The sequence below is a fragment of the Nicotiana tabacum genome, chromosome 1 (genome assembly GCF_000715075.1).
Source record: "Nicotiana tabacum cultivar K326 chromosome 1, ASM71507v2, whole genome shotgun sequence".
Lineage (NCBI taxonomy): Eukaryota > Viridiplantae > Streptophyta > Magnoliopsida > Solanales > Solanaceae > Nicotiana > Nicotiana tabacum.
Window position 1 is genome coordinate 186,896,709 of NC_134080.1, and position 21,173 is coordinate 186,917,881.

Consider the following 21,173-nt stretch of genomic DNA (forward strand, 5'->3'; position numbering starts at 1 on the left):
TATAAATAGTGCATCCGAATCTTCAAGACAAGAACAATAGCAGCAAACTCAAGGTAGTGGACAGGATAGTTCTTTTCATACATCTTCAATTGTCTGGACACGTAGGCAATCACCCTACGGTCCTGCATCAACACCGCGCCTTTAAGGCCCTGTAAAATTCTTCCTAAAAATAGAGTATCGTGGTGCCAAGTTAGGATTATGTGTTAGAGATTGTTGAACTGTGCATTAAAAAGTTAAAGGAAACTTCTTCCTAAAAATTGCAAGCTCTTCGTGGTTCGAACTTTTTGGATTGAATTGTGCATTAAAAAGTTAAAGGAAAATATTCACAGAAGTATGCATTTCTGTGGCCCATTATGCGGCTGCATAATCACTCTGCGGGCCGCATAATGGCCGCAGAGTGAGGCAGTCTTTTGGGCTAATATTTGATGTCATTTTGCGGCCCCATTATGCGATCGCATACCCATTTCGCGGGCCGCATATCGCATATTCGCCTTTGAGATTTGTATATGGGAGTTCTACGGCGCATTATGCGACTGCAAAATAGGTTTGCGGACCACAAACTTGTCGCAGACCGAGGCAAAAAAATACTAGGGGTTGAGGCCAATTATGCAGCCCATTTGCGGACCGCAGAAGCATTATATGGTTGCATATGCGACCGCAGATCTGTGTCGGAGCTCCTATTTTCTTATTTTTTTTAAACCCGACCCTATTCCATTAAAACTCCCATTTTAGATCATTTTGAGCACATTTTCTGATATTTCTAAAGTGACAGAGAGAGAGTCCTAGAAGGAGGGCCTAATCTTCATCAAATTGTTCTTCAATTATCACTTAAAACCTTGAAGATATTCAAGTGAGGCACCTAAGTCTTCATCCTAAGAGGTAAGACTTCATTACCCCAGCTCTTAATTCCAAACATAGCTATAATGAGCCATTAGTGTGATAATTCATGGGGATGAGGGTGATTACATTGCATGCATGTGTTCTTAGAAGATGCGGGGGAGTTGTAAATCAAAGATAGAGAAGAATGGGGAATGTGATAGTGTAATCTTCTACAAAAGGACCACAAAACCTTAATGAACACATAATGTTTGATAAAATGCTCAAGTGAGCTAGGATTATGATCATTTTCCTAATTATGGGTTCAATTGTGCTACATTGCTAAAATAGATTGAAGTTGTGAACATTTCAGAACATTATAGGAATTAAGGAAAGCTCAATTTTCTTCTTAGAATCAAATCCTTGGTTTTCGTGTAATTGGTGTAAGTCCCTAAATAGATCATACTATAATTGACTGCCCTAATGTGTTGTGTTGAAAGATTCATGTTCAATAATTATTCTAAATGTTGATCATGTCATCATGCTATTTGAGAATGTGTTTAAAATGTGGAATATGTGTTGATAAAGGGTTAGGAATTCATGTCAAGAATCGAATAAAGTCTGCTATGCTAATTTGTATAAAAAGCCTCCGTGTGATTAGAATTTCCAAGTTTTCCCCCTTAAGTGTTCAATGTCTTATATGATAGGCCTTATTGATGTGGATGATAATGTTATTTGAATGTATAAAAAAGGAAACTTGAATTGTAAGATACGGCCAAGTGCCTAAATGACATGACAAGGAAATCGTAATGACCATACCGAGTCCTGAAAGCAGTCTTCGGGATATCTGGCTCCCGAATCTTCAACTGATGATAACCTGAACGCAAGTCAATCTTGGAAAACACCCGGGCACCCTGCGAATAGGTCAACAATATGAGGCAAAGGATGCCGGTTCTTCACTATAACTTTGTTCAGCTGGCGATAATCAATTCACATACATATAGAACCATCATTTTTCTTCATAAACAAGACAAGAGCACCCCAAGGTGACACACTGGGCCAAATGAATCCCTTATCAAGCAATTCCTGCAAATGTTCCTTCAACTCCTTCAACTCAGGAGGGGCCATACGGTAAGGAGGAATAGATATGGGTTAAGTGCCCGACAACAAATCAATGCCAAAATCAATCTCTGCCGGACGGCATGCCCGGAAGATCAGCTAGAAACACATTAAGGAAATCCCTCACAACTGGGACTGACTCAACTGTAGGGGTATCAATGCTGACATCTCTCACATAGGCTAGATACGCGTCGCACCCCTTCTCAACCATTCGTTGAGATTTAAGAAATGAAATAACTCTGCTGGGAGTGTAATCAAAGGTAACAGTGTAATCTAAGGTGCGCGGTAAACCTGGCATAGCCAGCGTCACGGTTTTGGCATGACAATCAAGAATAGCATAATGGGGTGACAACCAGTCCATGCCTAAGATAACATCAAAATCTATCATGTTGAACAATAATAAATCGGCTCTGGTCTCAAAACCACTAAGAGTAATCAAACACAACCGATACACGCGGTCCACAATAAGAGAATCTCCTACGGGAGTAGACACATAAATAGGGGAACTCAAGGAATCTCGAGATACACCCAAATATGGGTCAAAATAAGATGACACATAAGATTAAGTGGAGTCTGGATCAAATAGAACTGATACATCTCTATGACAGACTGGAACAATACTTGTAATGACAAAATTGGAAGAAACGGCCTTTGTACGAGCAGGAAGGGCATAGTATCTGGCCTGGCCTACCCCTCTAGGGCGACCTCTACCTCTCCGACCTCCACCTTGAGCTGGCTGAGTAGGTGGGGTGGCAGCTGGTGCAGTAATCATAGCTTGAGGACCTGGTGGAGCACGCTGTGGTTGAGAAGTCTATGGTGGTGCACCCCTCCTAAGTCTGGGGCAATCTCTCACCATATGGCAAGTGTCGCCACACTCACAACAAGCTCTGGGAGGACGTGGTGGCTGTGACTAGCTCAGGCCAGGTCTGCTGGACTGACCGCTAATAGCACCTCCTGCAGGAGTCAAACTCGATACTGGAGGTGCATAATAAGGCTCCTGAGGTCTAGGAGAAGCTGGAATACCACTGGCGGCTAAAAGAGCTAAATAAATGGGGCGACTCACATAACCCCTACCATGACGAACTGCAGCTGGGGCATGGGCAACAGAAAAATGGCCCGACTCTCGAGACCTCTTGGCCGCTCTTCCTCCATATCCCGAGCAAGCATGCCCTCCACTATCCTAGCAATACTTATTACCTGCTGATATGAGATATCCATCTCTAACTCCCGGGCCATGCTAGTCCTAATGCTGGGGATGAGTCCCTCAATAAGCCGATAGACCCTCTCTCAAATTGTAGAAACCAAGGCTGGTGCATGTCTACCCAAGTCACTGAAATAGATTGCATACTCTGAAACAGTCATAACATCATGACACAACTGCTTAAACTCCGCGTGTCATACGTCCCTGAGGCTCTGAGGGACATACTTCTCAAAAACATGTACGAGAACTGAGTCCATGTAAGGGAAACTACCTCAGCCGGACTGTCTAACTCATAAGTATACCACCACTGATAGGCTGCTCCTCGAAGCTGAAAGGTAATGAAATAAACCCCACTCGACTCTGCTATGCCCATAGTGCAGAGGATACGGTGGCACTCCTCCAAAAATCCCTTGGCATCCTCTGACACTAGACTACTGAATGTAGGAGGGTCATACTTCTTGTACCTTTTGAGCCTACGCTGCTCCTCCTATGAAGCTGTTGCCATACCATCGGGCTGAATTGGGGCTACAGGTGGTATTGGTATAACCTCTAGAATCTGATCAACCTGGACCCGCTGTTTTGGGATGCGGGCGACGGGAGTCTATGCCCCTCCCCCGGCCTGAGATGTGGCTGCAGCAAGGAGAATCAACCCTGCTTGATCTAGAGTGTTGTACATGCTTATGAACTGTGCAAGGGTCTCCTGAAGAGCTGGAGTAGTAGTAGGCATATTAGGTGATTTTGCTCCGACTGGAGCTACTGGTGGTTCCTTTGTAGTAGCAGCTCGCTCGGGTGCTCTAGTTGTACCACGTAGGCATCCTCGGTCTCTACCTCGGCCCCGGCCTCAGGCGGCTCTAGCAGGGGGCGCCGGTGCCTGGTCATCTCCGGATGCACGTGTCTTCATCATCTGTGAGAGAATAAAAGATAGAAGTTTAGAATTTCGACGTCAATAATCTCGCACGACAAGGAATCTAATGAAGTAGAATTTTCCTAACAATTCCATAACCTCCAGAAGATAAGTGCAGACGTCTCCGTAGCAATCCGCGAGACTCTAATAAACTGGCTTGTAACTCACGACTCCTATGAACCTAAAGCTCTAATACAAACTTGTCATGACCCAATTTCTCCCTCTCTGAGTTTGTTATGACAACACCTAGTATCTACGACTAGGTAAGCCTAACTCTTTGCTGAAATGAAATAAAAGCATGAACATTAACTACTAATATTAACAAATATCGAATAAACAACTGAATGTCATTTGACATATACAATTATCACCTCTAAAATGTACCAACCAATTCCCAAAACCCGAAATATTGTAAGTCACAAGCTATTAAAAAGTCTTAATTGTTCTATACATCATTCCTACAAAAAGAAGGAAAAATGATCATGGGGATAGAGGGGGGCTCTGAGGATCTGCGGGCACGGGCATATATACCTTGAAATCTCCAATAAGCAGCAGCAACTGCAACTAGTGATAAGGCTGGTAAGATGAACCTGGATCTGCACACGAAAAACATGTACAAAAAAGGGCGAGTACTCCACAACGGTACTCAGTAAGTGTCAAGTCTAACCTCGATCGAGTAGTGACGAGATCAAGTCAGTTCCAAACCTAACCTCGATCAAGTAGTAACGAGATAGGTTCAGGGCCCTACTGCTATAAATATAATGAAATAAGACAGAATGAAATATCGTAGTAAAAATAAATACGAAAATCTAACATGAATAGAATCATAGAAAGACAACAGCTCAGAACACAGAGATAACAACACGGGATCTCCCAAGATACCGTCCCGTAGTCCCAAACGTAAATGTGGAGGGGGATCTCCCGGAATACCGTTTCATAGTCCCAAAGTAAATATGCAGTGCTAGGGATATCCCAGAATACCGTTCCGTAGTCCCAAAGTAAATATGCAGCTCAAACAATAGAATTACAACTACAACACGAAAATCCTACAATTTAGACTAAGTACAAGTCAATGAAGAAGCAGAAATTCCACTAAGCATGTTGCACAGAGTTCAGATAAGCAATTAAGATACGTAAACATGTTGTCCTAAACTAAACAGGATAATTACATATGCTAGTGTAGCTCAGTTAAAGGAAATCAAATATTTTACTTAATGAAAACAGAGTTTTTCAACAAATAGTCCATGTACGCACTCGACACCTCACGTACACGACGCTCATATATCAAACAGTACTAAATCCTAAGTGGAGTTCCCCTACACAAGGCCATGTGTCACACCTACTTTTTACCCAAGAGGGGGTATAAGGGAGTTTTTCCAATTAAAGTGGCATTATTCGAAATTGGATTATTTATTTAATTTCAGAGTCACCACTTGGAATAATTTACGGTGTTCCAAGGCACCGGTTTATTTTTTAAAAATCCCAAATCGAGGAAATTTTAACTTTATTTAAAAGTCTGCAAAACCAGAAAATCTAGGTAAGGAATTATGTTAACTCGGAAGAAGGTGTTAGGCATTCCCGGGTTCTGTGGTTCGAGCACGGTAGCTTTAACTATTAATAATTGGCCTAAATATCTGATTTATTACATGTTTTAAGCCTATTGTGTATTTTTAACTTTATAACCGCTATTAATTATTTAAACCGCTTTTAGAATTTATGGAATTATTTCTTGAACAAGTTACGATTGGCGTACACTTGCTGTTTTGGGACATACCGCAAACCACGCTACATGAAATGAACCCGCGATTTCCGACAATTTTATTTTACTATTAACATTCGATGTTATTATGATCGGATCACAAGAAATGCACATTCGAATTGGGAATTACGTATCGTGACCATGCTACGGGAGCCGTACCCATAACCACGATTATTTTATTAATCGCGCCTAAAGCAAACTACTATATTTGGACATTATTTATTTTCCTAATTTAAGGTTATTGTAAAGGTCCGGAGTTATGAAGTTGTTTGTGGACAAAGTGACTACAAAATTACCGGTTTAAATACATGGGCTTTGACAGGCAGATTTGGAATTTGCTTAAAAGACTAGCTATTGATATGCATGAGCATGGAAAAAAAACTCAGGTGAACAAATTTTAAATTGTTAGAGGAGGACTCAATCAGTTATCAAGAGGTTACTAACATTGATATCAACATTGAAAGAATAGTTTGCCCAATTTTACAAATGAACATTTATGGCTACTAGAACTCAAGTGAATGACAGTCACCTAGCTAACAACTTGTAAGTGTTCCTCTTTATACATTTTCCGCATGTTTTAAAATTCTGCTTCTTTTCCATTCATTGAACACGACATTGCATATTAAGGACCATCTTTACACTACATAAAACATGTATCATCATTCACATAAATTTTAAAACTGCAAACCCCATATTCCTATACCTTTATAGTGTCTATTGATCTCAAGCCCATCCCATCCCATATTGAAATTACATGGCCCAATTGCTCTAATACACCACAATTTCTTCAACTTAAGACTCCATTTTTAGCTTTTATTAAATTGCTAAAATAATTTTAAACTTAATACTAAATATTCTTTTCGTGAAACAAGATATCCAAATAATGAAAAGCAAGCAACAGAACTTCACATAAAGAATAGGATGTTAACACAAACACTATTGCTAAAAATGAACTCCCTTTAAAACATTGACTCATTTAAGTTTTAAGTTTAACATGGACTTATCAAATAATATCAACCTAATAACATAGATGAATTAGTGTTAATTTGCTAAAAAAAATAGTCCGCCGAGAGTAAAGCAAAATCAACACACGAGATGAACCTGACTTTTTAAGTCTTTCGAGCCAGATGCACTAATGGTTAAAAAATGAAAATAGGCCAATTGGCCCTTCTCCGCAGAATGACCCTAAGCTCCTCTTGTTCCCATTTCTATAGAATTGTAAACTCACGTTTTTAGTTACTTGCCAAACTGATTTCAATCAAACAAAGAGAAACAAAACTAAAGGAGGAAAAGTAACAAAAAATTCTGATCGATCTGAACCAAAAATAGAAGCATTACAGTAGACTTGAAACTTCATTGCTTCTCAAAAATTAAAATACAAAGCTGAAGAAACGCACCTAGAAATCACGAATTGCTTAAAATGTCGAATAAAGGATAAAAGAACGAAGATGAAGCTCAGCGCGACAGCAACAACAACAGCAGCAATTCACGGCAATCTCAAACCAAAGTAGTGCTTATGAACCCAGCAAATAGAAATGACCACTAGTAGCAAGTTTCAACTCAAAAGCTTTAGAGAAAAAATCCCGGAATCTGCAGCAATTTATGTCGAACTTGGGAACACCCTTTTAATTTCTTAATTTTTTTGGTCGACTTTACTCGATTTCTGAACAGAAAAAGGGGAATTAAAGGGGGTGAAGTCCGTTCCCTCTGTTGAAAATCAGAAAATGAGTGAGCTGAGGGAGGAGAAGGGTGGCGGATGTTTTGGTTTTTCTTTGGAGGAAATAAGGGGATGTAGGTTAGGTTTTATTGAATGTAGGAGAAAGAGGAAACCATTTGAAGGTGATGAGGGAATGGAGGACTGATTTTTTGGTCTCGAACCTGAGAGAGTGAGGTTCTTCTTTTTGCTGAGATGAAAGGGGTGCGCCGTTTGGTCTCTTCTTTTTTAGAGGAGAGATATAATTTTTGTTATGTCTAGGTCTTCGGTCTTCTCATGTTAGCTCCCCAAATGACATTAGGATTTTTTTTTTTTGGATTTAAGGTAAAATGGGGAAAGGGAAGATTGAGCTGGGGGTTTAAAAGTTAATTTGGTCCATTTTAGAAATTGACCCTATTTTAAAAGAAACAAGACCAAAATATATTTTTGCTATTTTTCTTTTTTTTGTTTTTTTTTTCTTTAACTAATTAAAATCCTAAATCAATCTATTTTTGTAGAAATTAAATTTTTTTATCATTAAAACAACTAATTAACTTAAAACTAAAGAAAAATGTTAATTTGAAAGGCTAAAATCTAAATATATAAAAATGACCATTTTTTGTGATTTTGTGTTTAATAAAATTAATTCCTACGTGCAAATTGAACCTAAGATGACATGAAATTAAAACGTGATAAATTTTATGATTTTAAAAACATTAAACATGCATGAAATGCAACTACTCCTGAAAATCAATTAAAATTATTTTTGGTCTATTTTTTTAGGAGTTATCTTCATGTAGGGCAAATATTAGGTACTCACAACTGCCCCTCTTTGCTCGGAAACATGAAGAGTTTTCAGGCAAAGATAAGGTGAGCAATTACGAGCAATTTTTGCCCGTTTGATACTCCATTTGGAAGCATTTTGAAAATTTTTGACCGAACCTTGCTTCGGAAGTTGCCTACATATCTGTGGCTATAAAGGAATCAGGTCAGTGTAGTTCTGAAAGTTTTGATAGCTAGGACAACCGAGAAATTGTGATTTCACTACTGTTGCTGTTGTTTCTGCTTGCTGAGCTCCTTATTACACCAAAATGAAGAGATGAAAAGCTAAACTAGCTAAGTCTATCATGTCACGGCCCATTTCCAGGATAGGTCATGATGGTGCCCGACACCACTGTTAGGAAAACCGACACGGAAGTATAACTAAATTCTCATTTTTTACATTTACCAAAATTTAAGCGCAACATATCCTCCGATTTAAAGTTGGGATAGGAAATGATCAATACTGTATCAAAGTGATAATACAATCCAAAAATAAGTGTCTACTCGAGTATGTGCCAAGACCTGGTGTCACAGTAATGGGCATCTAGTAGAATATACAAAAGAATATCTCTATCCTACTGTCCGAGATAGAAAAGATAGCAAAAGTAAGAAAAGACTCCATCCGGCTGCTGAACAGCATAGGAAGGGAGCAGCTCACCATGGAAGTCTCGGTCTATGAATCAGGGGCGCGCACCAGACTGATAGCCAGATGTACTTGCCTCAGATCCTGTATAATTAAGTACAGAAGTGTAGTATGAGTACATAAACAATATGTACCCAGTAAGTATCTTGTCTAATCTCGAAGAAGTAGAGACGAGAGGTCGACTTGATACTTACTAGGGTCAAATAATATAATAAAGTGCTATGCTAAGCATGTGGGTCACCATTAATCAACAGTTTATAGCAAGAGGTAAAATCATGTTCTTAACAATATTCCAGTTAGCTATTTACATTTCGAGGTATTCGCATAACAAATCGGGTATAAGCTTTTCATATAGATATCATGTGCTCATTATGCCGAGGTCCCCGGCCCGCTCCAACAGAAAATAAATTGTGCACAGCCGAGGGTCGAACGGCGCGAACCATAAATGCATCTATTTATACCGAGGTGATCGGCCCACTCCATAAATATCGTGAAATATCAAGAATACACACGAAGGCGCATTTATATTCAATAAATTCTTACAAGGGTTCAACAAGTATACATGTTCACCTTTATTCCTTTCCAAGTCTCTAGCATATCCTACGTGATCACATTAGCAAGGAAATATAGAGATATTCACAAATAAGGCATGATGTGGGTCCTAGACTACCCGGACAGTTAACATCATAGTAGCTACGCATTGACTCTCGTCACCTAGTGCGCGCGTAGCCCCCGGATTTAGTAGCAATTACCCAATTATTATACCTATGGGGATAATTCTCTCTTACAAGGTTAGAAAGGAGATTCACCTCGCTCCAAAGTGCACTTCTAAATACCAAGAACAAGTCCAAGCCCTCAATTCAGAGCTGAACAATCCCAAACTAGTTAAACGAAGTAAGAACTAGTTAATATAGGCTCACAAGATCAAATTCTAGCTATTTAAGCAATTTCCCAACCATTAACACAAGTTTCCTAAATTTCGCCCCCCGGCCCACGTGCCCGGATTCTGAGATTTTTCGAAAGAGGTTGTTCTCTACAACCTAAGGATCAATAATATATGATTTCTAATTAATTCTATAACCATTTTCGTAGTTAAATCTAACTTTTAGTAAAACCCTAGGTCTTGCTCTAGCCCCTTGATTTTACCTAATTTCTAGTGTTTAATCTACCTAATATACAAGTATTAAACTAAGGATGGGAGGAATAAACTTACCTCACAATGCTAAGTGGAAGTCTTCTCCCCAAAGCTCCCAAAATTGCCAAAGGAAAAGGGTATAAGTGATAAAAATGGTCTTGAACTCGTATTAAATGAACCTCACTGCCCAGCGATTTCCGCATCTGCGAGAATGAGGCCGCATCTGCGAAAAGGGGAAGGGAAGGCTGGGACCGCTTCTGCGGTCTGAAGCCCGCATCTGCGGAACCGCTTCTGTGGCTAGGGAGCCGCATCTGCGGTTCCTGGTCTGGCCTGCCCTGGGCCACTCCTACGATGCTTGGACTACTTCTGCGGTCCACCAACTGCAGGTGCGGTTATGATAGAAGCAGCAACCTTCAGACCTTTTCTCAAGTTTTCCACTTCACTCGAGCCTCGTTCGATTGACGCTCGGGGCTTCCGGGCCCCGCCCGAGCATACCGACAAGTCTTAAATCACAAGACGGGCCTACTCGAACCTTTGGAACACCCGAAACAATTCTAAATGTAGGATCACCCCCTAAAATCAAATGAATCAAACTTGTGAACTTCAAGTTCTTAATTTTCCTCTAACGGGCCAAAATGCCCTTAAACTACTCAGATTGACACCAAATTTTATAGACAAGTCTTAAATGATATTTCGGAACTGTACCAGGCTTCAGAACCAATATGCGAGCCCGATACCCATGAAATCAATCATTACTTAGTTTCTTTAAATCCTTAAAACTTTAGATTAACAATTTCTAATAAAAATTCACTACTCGGGCTAGGGACCTCGGAATTCGATTCCAGGCATACGCCCAGGTCCCATATTTTTCCACGGACCCTCTGGGATCGTCAAATCACGAATTCGGGTCCGTTTTCTTAAAATATTGACCAAAGTCAAACTTAGTCTTTTAAGAGAATCCTGAAGAATCAAATGGACATATCTCACTTAAAACTCTTCCAAATTCCCAAACCAAACCGCCCCCGCAAGTCGTAAATTAGCTGAAGCAAGTGTGAGTTTTATTTAGGGGAACGGGGTCTGAAAAGCCAAAATGATCAGTCGAGTCGTTACATTCTCCACCTCTTAAACAAACTTTTGTCCTCGAACGGACATAGAAAAGTACCTAAGCTGCTGAATAAATGTGGATATCCGCTCTGCATATCCTCCTCGGACTCCCAAGTCGCCTCCTCGACTGGTTGGCCCCTCCACTGGACCTTTACCGTGGTAATCCTCTTGGATCTCAACTGGCGATCCTGTCTATCAATGATGGCAACCGGCTCCTCCTCATAACCCAGACTCTCGTCCAGCTGAATAGTACTGAAGTCCAACATATGGGAAAAGTCGGCATAATACATCCGAAGCATCGATACATGAAAAACTGGATGAACTCCCGATAAGCTGGGGGTAAGGCAAGCTCATAGGCAACCTCCCCAACTCTCTTCAACACCTCAAAGGGACCAATAAACCTTGGGCTCAACTTGCCCTTCTTCCCGAACCTCATAATACCTTTCAATTGTGAGACTTTCAAGAGAAACTTCTTGCCAACCATAAATGATACATCACGCGCCTTCTGATCCGCGTAACTCTTCTGTCTGGACTGAGCTGTGTAAAGCCTCTCCTGAATCAACTTCACCTTATCCAAGACATTTTGTACCACGTCTGTACCATACAATTTGGCCTCGCTAGGCTCGAACCACCCGATAGGAGAACGACAACGGCGACCATATAAAGCCTCGTATGGAGCCATCTCAATGCTGGACTGATAGCTGTTGCTATATGCAAACTCCACCAAAGGTAAGAACTGATCCCACTGCCCTCCAAAGTCAATCACACATGCTCTAAGCATATCCTCTAAAATCTGAATTGTCCGCTCCGACTGACCCTCGGTCTGAGGATAGAATGTTGTGCTAAGCTCTACACGGGTCCCCAACTCACTCTGAACGGCTCTCCAGAAATGGGAAGTAATTGAGGGCCTCTGTCTGATATGATGGAAACAGGCACACCGTGCAACCGAACTATCTCCCGAATGTAAATCTGAGCATACCTCTCCGTCGTATAAGTAGTCGCTACTGGAATGAAGTGAGCCGACTTGGTCAACCTATCCACAATGACCCATACCGAATCAAACTTTCGCAAAGTCCGCGGCAACCCAACTACGAAATCCATGGTGATGCGCTCCCACTTCTACTCCGGAATAGGCATTTGCTGAAGTAGGCCACCCGGCCTCTGGTGCTCAAACTTGACCTGCTGGCAATTCAAACATCTAGCTACATACTCCACTATGTCCTTCTTCATTCTCCGCCACCAATAATGCTGCCCCAAGTCACGATACATCTTCGTGGCACCCGGATGAATGGAATATCGCGAACTGTGGGCATTCTTCTAGAATCCTCTCCCTTAGACCATCAGCATTAAGAATACATAGACGACCCTGGAGTCACAAAACACCATCCTCACCAATAGAAACCTCCTTGGTACCTCCCTAAAGTACCGTCTCTCTGAGAACCGCCAAATATGGATCATCGAACTGCCGGGCCTTGATCTGCCCCAATAGTGAAGACTGAGCAACCACGCATGCCAGAACTCAGCTAGGCTCTGAAATGTCCAACCTCACAAGTCTATTAGCCAAGGACTGAATGTCCAAAGCTAGTGGCCTCTTCGCTGCTGGAATGAATGCCAAGCTACCCATACTCTATGCCTTTCTGCTCAAGGCATCCGCGACCACATTCGCCTTGCCCGGATGATAAAGAATGGTGATGTTATAATCCTTTAGTAACTCAATCCACCGGCGTTGCCACAAATAAGATCCATCTGCTTGAATTAGTGTTGTAAGCTGCGATGATCAGTATAAACCTCACATGACACCCCATACAGATAATGCCTCCATATCCTAAGAGCATGAACAATTGCGGACAACTCTAGATCGTGCACAGGATAATTCTTCTCATGAACCTTCAACTGAAGCGACGCATATGCAATAAATTGCCCCTCCTACATCAATATACATCCCAAGCCAACGCGTGAAGCGTCGCAATATACCGTATACATCCCCGAGCCTGAAGGCAATACAAGGACTGGTGCTGTAGTCAAAGCTGTCTTGAGCTTCTGGAAGCTCTCCTCGCAATCATTAGACCAACGAAATGGAGCACCCTTCTGGGTCAATCTAGTCAGAGGTGATGCTATAAATGAAAAGCCTTGCACGAATCGTCTGTAATAACCTGCTAACCCCAGGAAACTCCTGATTTCGGTCACTGAAGTAGGGCGTGGACAACTCTAAACCGCCTCAATCTTCTTGAGATCCACCTTAATACCTTCTCCTAACACAACATGTCCCAAGAATGCCACTAACTCTAGCCAAAACTCACACTTGGAGAACTTATCATATAGCTTCTGCTCTCGCAAGGTCTGAAGCACTACTCTCAAATGCTGCTCATGCTCCCCCAGGCTACGTGAGTATATCAAGATGTCGTCAATGAAGAAGATGACAAATGAATCAATATAAGGCCTAAATACCATGTTCATCAAATCCATAAATGCTACTGGGGCATTAGTCAAACCAAAGGATATTACCAAAAACTCATAATGGCCATATCTAGTCCGGAATGCAGTCTTCGGAACATCCGAGTCCCGAATCTTCAGCTGATAATACCCTGACCTCAAGTCGATTTTTGAGAACACCCTAGCACCCTGAAATTGGTTGAACAAATCATCGATACGAGGCAACAGATACTTGTTCTTAATGGTGACTTTGTTCAACTGGCGGTAATCAATGTGCATCCGCATAGTCCCATTCAGCTTCTTCACAAATAACACTGGTGCACCCCATGGCGATACACTGGGCCTAACAAACCCCTTTACCAACAACTCCTCAAGCTGCTCTTTCAACTCCTTCAACTCCTTAAGAGCCATACGGTACGGCGAAATAGATATAGGCTGGGTTCCTGGAGCCAAATCAATACATAAATCAATATCACGATCCAGAGGCATGCTAGGAAGGTCGGAAGGAAAAACATCAGTGAACTCTCGAACCACTGGAACTGAATCAATCATCGTAGACTCTGCGGTGGTGTCCCAGACATAAGGTAAATAAGCCAAACACCCCTTCTCGACCATATGCCGAGCCTTCAGGAAAGAAATAACCCAACTAGGTGTATCAACTGTGGAACCCTTCCACTCTAACTTCGGCAACCCTGGCATCACTAGTGAAACAGTCTTGGCATGGCAATCGAGGACGACATGATATGGAGATAACCAATCTATGCCCGGGATGACCTCAAAATCGATCATATCAAGCAACAAAAGATCTGCTCTAGTCTCGAAACCACAGAATGTGACCACACAGGATCGGTAGAACCGATCCACAACCACAGAATTACCTACAGGGGTAGACACATGAACAGGAGTGCCCAAAGGCTCAGGAGAAGTAGCTAGGAAACGAGCAAATAGAGATGATACATATGAATAAGTAGACCCTGGATCAATTAATACCGAAACATACCTACCACCAACGGAAATAATACCTGTGATGACGGCATCTGAGGCCAATGCATCTGGCCTAGCCGGAAGGGCATAGAATCTGGCTGGAGCGCCGGCTGGCTAGCCTCCACTTGACTGAGCAGTAGCTGTCTGACCTCTCCCTACCTTACCTCCACCTCTAGGACATCCCTTACCAGCCTGCCCTCCACCTCTAGGTGGCTGAGCAGCTAGTGCTGAAATCATGGGCTACTGGCCCTGCTGCACTGCCTTGCCCCGAAGCCTGTGACAGTATCTCCTCATGTGGCCAGGGTCTCCGCACTCAAAACAACCACGTGGTATGGCGACCTGCTGCTGTGATGGCTGACTTTGAAAACCCGTAGATCCACTAGAGGAAGCCTGGATAGCCGATGGGCGGTATGAACTCTCCGACATAGCATTGAAATAGGAACCAGAAGAATCCGGCGGACCTGAATACCCACTGCAGGAACCTTGAATAGCTGGCGGGCGATAAGAACTCTTTGTCATAGCGTTGAAATAGGGGTGCGCTGGAGCACCCCGAGCAGGTGGTGGTGCTTCATACGGGGGCCTACTAGGCTGACCCCTCCCAAATTGGCCTCTACCCCTAGCCGGGGCACCTCTGAACTCTCCGGAGAATCTAGCCCTCTTATCCTGCTGCATCTGATCTCTACCCCTCTAACAATATCCCTCGATCATGCGAGCATTCTCGACCACTAGTTGATACCCTATACCCATCTCTACCTCTCGGGCCATGCCTGCTCGAATAGTAGGGTGCAACTCTACAATGAATCTCTGCACTCTCTCTGCATCTGCGGGAAGTATCATGAGTGCATGGCGAGACAACTCAGAGAACCTCTCCTCATAATGGGTCACCGACATCTGACCCTGCTCAAGATGCTCAAACTGATACCGCAGCTCTTCCCTCTCAAAGGGTGGAATGTACTGATCCAAGAATAACTGTGTGAACTGACCCTAAGTGATGGGAGGAGAACCTGCTGGCCTGCTAAGAACGTAGGACTGCCATCATCTACGGGCCCTCCATCAAGCTGAAAAGTAGTGAAGTTAACTCCATGCGACTCTAATATCCTCATATTGTGCAGTCTGTCCCTGCACCTATCTATGAAGTCCTGAGCATCCTCATGATGCTCACCCCCGAAAATGGGAGGGTGAAGCCTAGTCCATCTATCCAATAACTTCTATAGATTGCTATCCGCAACTGGCCTGGGCTAGGGTGCCACTGCAGCAACTGGCTAAGCCCCATTTGTGGGTACTGCACCCGGAGTCTGATACACTATAGCTGCATGACCAGGAGCCTGGACAGTGGGGGTCTGTGCTCCCCCTCCCACCTGTGAGGTAGCTGGATCTGCTGGAAATAAACTAGCCTGAGTCATAGTATCCATGAACCGTAGCATACGGCCCATGGCCTCCTGAAATCCCGGTGCTATCATAAAGTATGTTGGGGTAGGCTCAGCTGCGAGCACCTCGCCCTACTCCTTAATGATATGATCTCCCACGAGATCTGCTAGTGGTACTACTGGAATATCCCTGGGACGCCCTCATCCCCTACCACGAGCCGGTGCCCTCCCACGGCCTCTGCCTCGGCCTCTAGCAACGGGGGGAGTAGCTCCGACCAGGTCTGGAACATCAGCCGTGCGTGTCCTCTTCATTTGTGAAAGAATAAGGGGGAATTTTTAGTACAACAACCACTGCACGATAGGAAATGAATAAAGAGTAGTTTTTTCCTAATATCCTATAGCCTCTCGAAGATAAATACAGACGTCTCCGTACCGATCTACAAGACTCTATTAGGTTTGCCTATGACTTGTGAGACCTACGCGAACCTAGTGCTCTGATACCATGTTGTCACGACCCATTTCCAGGATAGGTCATGATGGCGCCCGATACCACTGTCAGGCAAACCGACGCGGAAGTATAACTAAATTCTCATTTTTTACTTTTACCAAAATTTAAGCGCAACATATCCTCCGATATAAAGTTGAGATAGGAAATGATCAATACTGTATCAAAGTGATAATACAATCCAAAAATAAGTGTCTAGTAGAGTGTGTGCCAAGACCTGGTGTCACAAGTAATAGACATCTAGTAGAATATACAAAAGAGTATCTCTATCCTACTGTCCGAGACAGAAAAGACAGCAAAAGTAAGAAAAGACTCCATCCGGTTGTTGAACGACATAGGAAAGGAGTAGCTCACCATGGAAGTCTCGGTCTATGAATCAGGGGCGCACACAAGACTGATAACCAGATGTACCTGCCTCAGATCCTATACAATTAAGTACAGAAGTGTAGTATGAGTACATAAACAATATGTACCCAGTAAGTATCCCGTCTAATCTCGAAGAAGTAGAGACGAGAGGTCGACTTGATACTTACTAGTGTCAAATAATATAATAAAATGCTATGCTAAGCATGTGGGTCACCATTAATCAACAGTTGATAGCAAGGGGTAAAATCATGTTCTTAACAATATTCCAGTTAGCTATTTACATTTCGAGGCATTAGCATAACAAATTGTGTATAAGCTTTTCACATAGATATCATGCGCACATTATGCCGAGGTCGACGGCCGGTCCAACAGAAAATAAACTGTGCATTGCCGAGGGTCGAACGACGCGAACCATAGATACATCTATTTATACCGAGGCGATCAGCCTGCTCCATAAATATTGTGAAACATCAAGAATACACACGAAGGCGCATTTTATATTCAATAAATTCTTACAAGGGTTCAACAAGTATACATGTTCACCTTTATTCCTTTCCAAGTCTCTAGCATATCCTACGTGATCACATTAGCAAGGCAATATAGAGATATTCACAAATAAGGCATGATGTGGGTCCTAGACTACCCGGACAGTTAACATCATAGTAGCTACGCACGGACTCTCGTCACCTAGTGCGTACATAGCCCCCGCATTTAGTAGCAATTACCCAATTATTATATCTATGGGGACAATTCCCTCTTACAAGGATAGAAAGGAGACTCACCTCTCTCCAAAGTGCACTTCCAAATACCAAGAACAAGTCCAAGCCTTCAATTCAGAGCGGAACAATCCCAAACTAGTTAAACGAAGTAAGAACTAGTTAATATAGGCTCACAAGAGCGAATTCTAGCTATTTAAGCAATTTTCCAACCATTAACATAAGTTTCCTAAATTCCGACCCCGGGCCCACGTGCCCGGATTCCGAGATTTTTTGAAGGAGGTTGTTCTCTGCAACCTAAGGATCAATAATATATGATTTCTAATTAATTCCATAACGATTTTCGTAGTTAAATCTAACTTTTAGTAAAACCCTAGGTCTTGTTCTAGCCCCTTGATTTTACCTAATTTCTAGTGTTTAATCTACCTAATATACAAGTATTAAACTAAGGATGGGAGGAAGAAACTTACCTCATAATGCTAAGTGGAAGTCTTTTGTCATGGCCCAAAATCTCACCCGTCGTGATGGCGCCTATCGTGGAACTAGGCAAGCCTCAACTCGACATCTCAACATAGTAGAACTATTAAATAAAGGCGGAAGCAGTTAATATTAAAGAAATCCTTTTTTAAAAAAATAGAATATAACTCCAAAATTACTATACAATCCATCCCCAAAACCCGATGTCACTGAGTGCATGAGCATCTAAATGATAACAACATGTGACAGATAAAACACTGTATGAAAATATAGAACAATAGAATATGAAAGGAAAGGAGATTCAAGGTCAGCGAACGCCATGCAGCTACCTCAATAGTCTCCTGAGTCTGACTCCTCAATCAGCAACCACCATGACCAGAAATGTCTAGATCTGTACACGAGGTACAAGGGGTAACATGAGTACACCAACTCAGTAAGTAACAAAAATAAATAAGGAACTGAGAAGTAGTGACGAGCTATGCAAATACAGTTATCTTAATAACTTTCAATTTAACAGTTTAAGTCTCATCAATGCGTACTCAAATAACCCAGAAATCAAATATTCCATAAATATGTACTACAAGGATAAATAGCAACTAAGTGCAGCAATTAACTGAAAAGAAATATAGCCTCTCAAGGCAACAGTTACTCAGCTCATCTCATAACTTAAAAATCTCAGTGGAAATAACAAAACCAAATCAATAATTTAATTCCAGACATCTCGGAAAAAAAAACTCCAGTTCCAATGAAAGTTGTTCAAAACATTTGTTTAACATTTTTAATAGAGGCTCAGTATAAAGATGAGTGAAGACAGAAATTTCACAAAACAAGCCCCTCGGGCAAAACATCACTCGTATGTATGTATATATAGCCCCTCGGGCAAGCCTCTCTGTCCCTCTTGACTCAACTCTCATCAATCAGCACTCACACTCAGCAGGTACCTCATAATAACCGCTGCGGCGTGCAGCCCGATCCATATATATATATATATAATCGACCTGCGCTCACTGGGGTGTGTACAAACTCCGGAGGGGCTTCTTCAGCCCAAGCGCTATAAACTGCATGGACAACTCACGTGCTGCACGGACAACTCACGTGCTATAATAATATCTGGATCCGCACGGATAACTCACGTGTTGCACGGACAAGTCACGTGTTGCACGGACAACTCACGTGCTATAATAATATCTGGATCCACATGGACAACTCACGTGCTATAGTAATATCTAGATCCGCACGGACAACTCACGTGCTATAATATAATATCTGGATTCGCACGGACAACTCACGTGCTATAATATAATATCTGGATTCGCACGGACAACTCACGTGCTATAGTATCAATAACCTCACACTTAGTCCATCAACCTCACTTAGTCATCAATCTCTCCAGTCTCTTGGTCTCTCGAAAATCATTTAAACGGCCCAAACATAAGTAATATCATATATCAACAATGAACAGTAATAGACGGAGGCATAATAAGCAAGAAAAGTTATGACTGAGTACAAAACAGCAATTAGCAGCTAATTCAGCAAGTACACGACCTCGCAGGTCTCAACAGTGATCACATAAGGCCTAAACATCATTTCTAACATGAAGTACAGTCAATTTCTATGAAAATAGAGGGAACATGTATTAAACAGTAGGCCAATTAATTCCACAGTCTCACGGGACGGACCAAGTCACAATCCCTACGGTACAAGCCCACACGCCCGTCACCTAGCATGTGCGTCACCTCCAAAATAGTCATCCAACACAATGTCCGGGGTTTGATACCCTCAGGACCAGATTTATAACCGTTACTTACCTCAATTCGAGCAAAATCCTACTCCGCAAAGCCTTTTCCTCTCAAATCGACCTCCGAATGCCTCGAATCTAGCCACAATAATTCGATTCAATCAATAAAAATTATAGGAATTAATTCCATATGAAATTCTACATTTTTCACTAAAAATCCGAAATTGCACTAAAAATTCGTCCGTGGGGCCCACGTCTCGGAACCCGGCAATAATTCGAAATATGAACCCCCATCTAATCACGAGTCTAACCATACCAAAATTACTAAATTTTGATAATATTTCGGCCCTCAAATCCTCAAATCTATCCGAGAGAGTCTTCAAACTCTTCCAACTAAATTCACAGATTTAATGCCAAAACTAGTAATAGATTCGGGTAATCTAACCAAAAGTAAGTTAAGAACACTTACCCTATTGTTTTCTCTGAAAATGTCCCAAAAATCGCCTCTCCCTGAGCTTTAATTTGGTAAAAATAAAAAATGGGACGAACTCCCATTTTCAGAACATAACATTCGGTCCAGAATTTCCGTGGTTACTGTTCACGGCTACTATTCATGGATACTGTACATGACTACTGTTCACGCAGGTGCGGTCACTGTTCATACGTGCGAAAAATGCAGAAACTGCCCAGAAAATTTCAGCAGCCTTTTTATATTCGTTAACCTTCCGAAATCCACACGAGGCCCTCGGAACCTCGACAAAATGCATCAACCAGTCCTAAAACATCATACGAACTTAGTCGAAACCTCAAATCACATCAAATAACTATAAAACTGCGAATCACACCCCGATTCAAGCCTAATGAAACTAGGAACGTCCAACTTCTATATTCGATGCAAAAACCTATCAAATCAAATCCGATTGACTTCAAATTTTGCACACAAGTCTTAAATGACATAACGAAGCTATGAAAATTTTCAGAACTATATTTCGACTCCGATATCAAAAAGTCAAATCTTCGGTCAAACTTAAGAAATCTTTAGCCTTAGATTTCTAGATTCCGTTAAATGACGATAATTTGATCTAGGGATCTCCGGATTCGATTTCGGGCATATGACCAAGTCCCAAATCATGATAGGAAACTACCGGAATGGTCAAAACTTTTATCCGGGTTCGTTTGCTCAAAATGTTGACCAAAGTCAACTCAGTTGAGTTTTAAATCTCTAGTTTACAATTTAATCCATTTTTCATATAAAAATCTTCCGGAAAATTATACGGACTGCACACGCAAGTCGAAAAATTATTGATAGCACTTTTCATGGTCTTAAAACACCGAGATGATTATTTAATTTAAAGATGACATTTTGGGTCATCATATTCTCCACCTCTAAA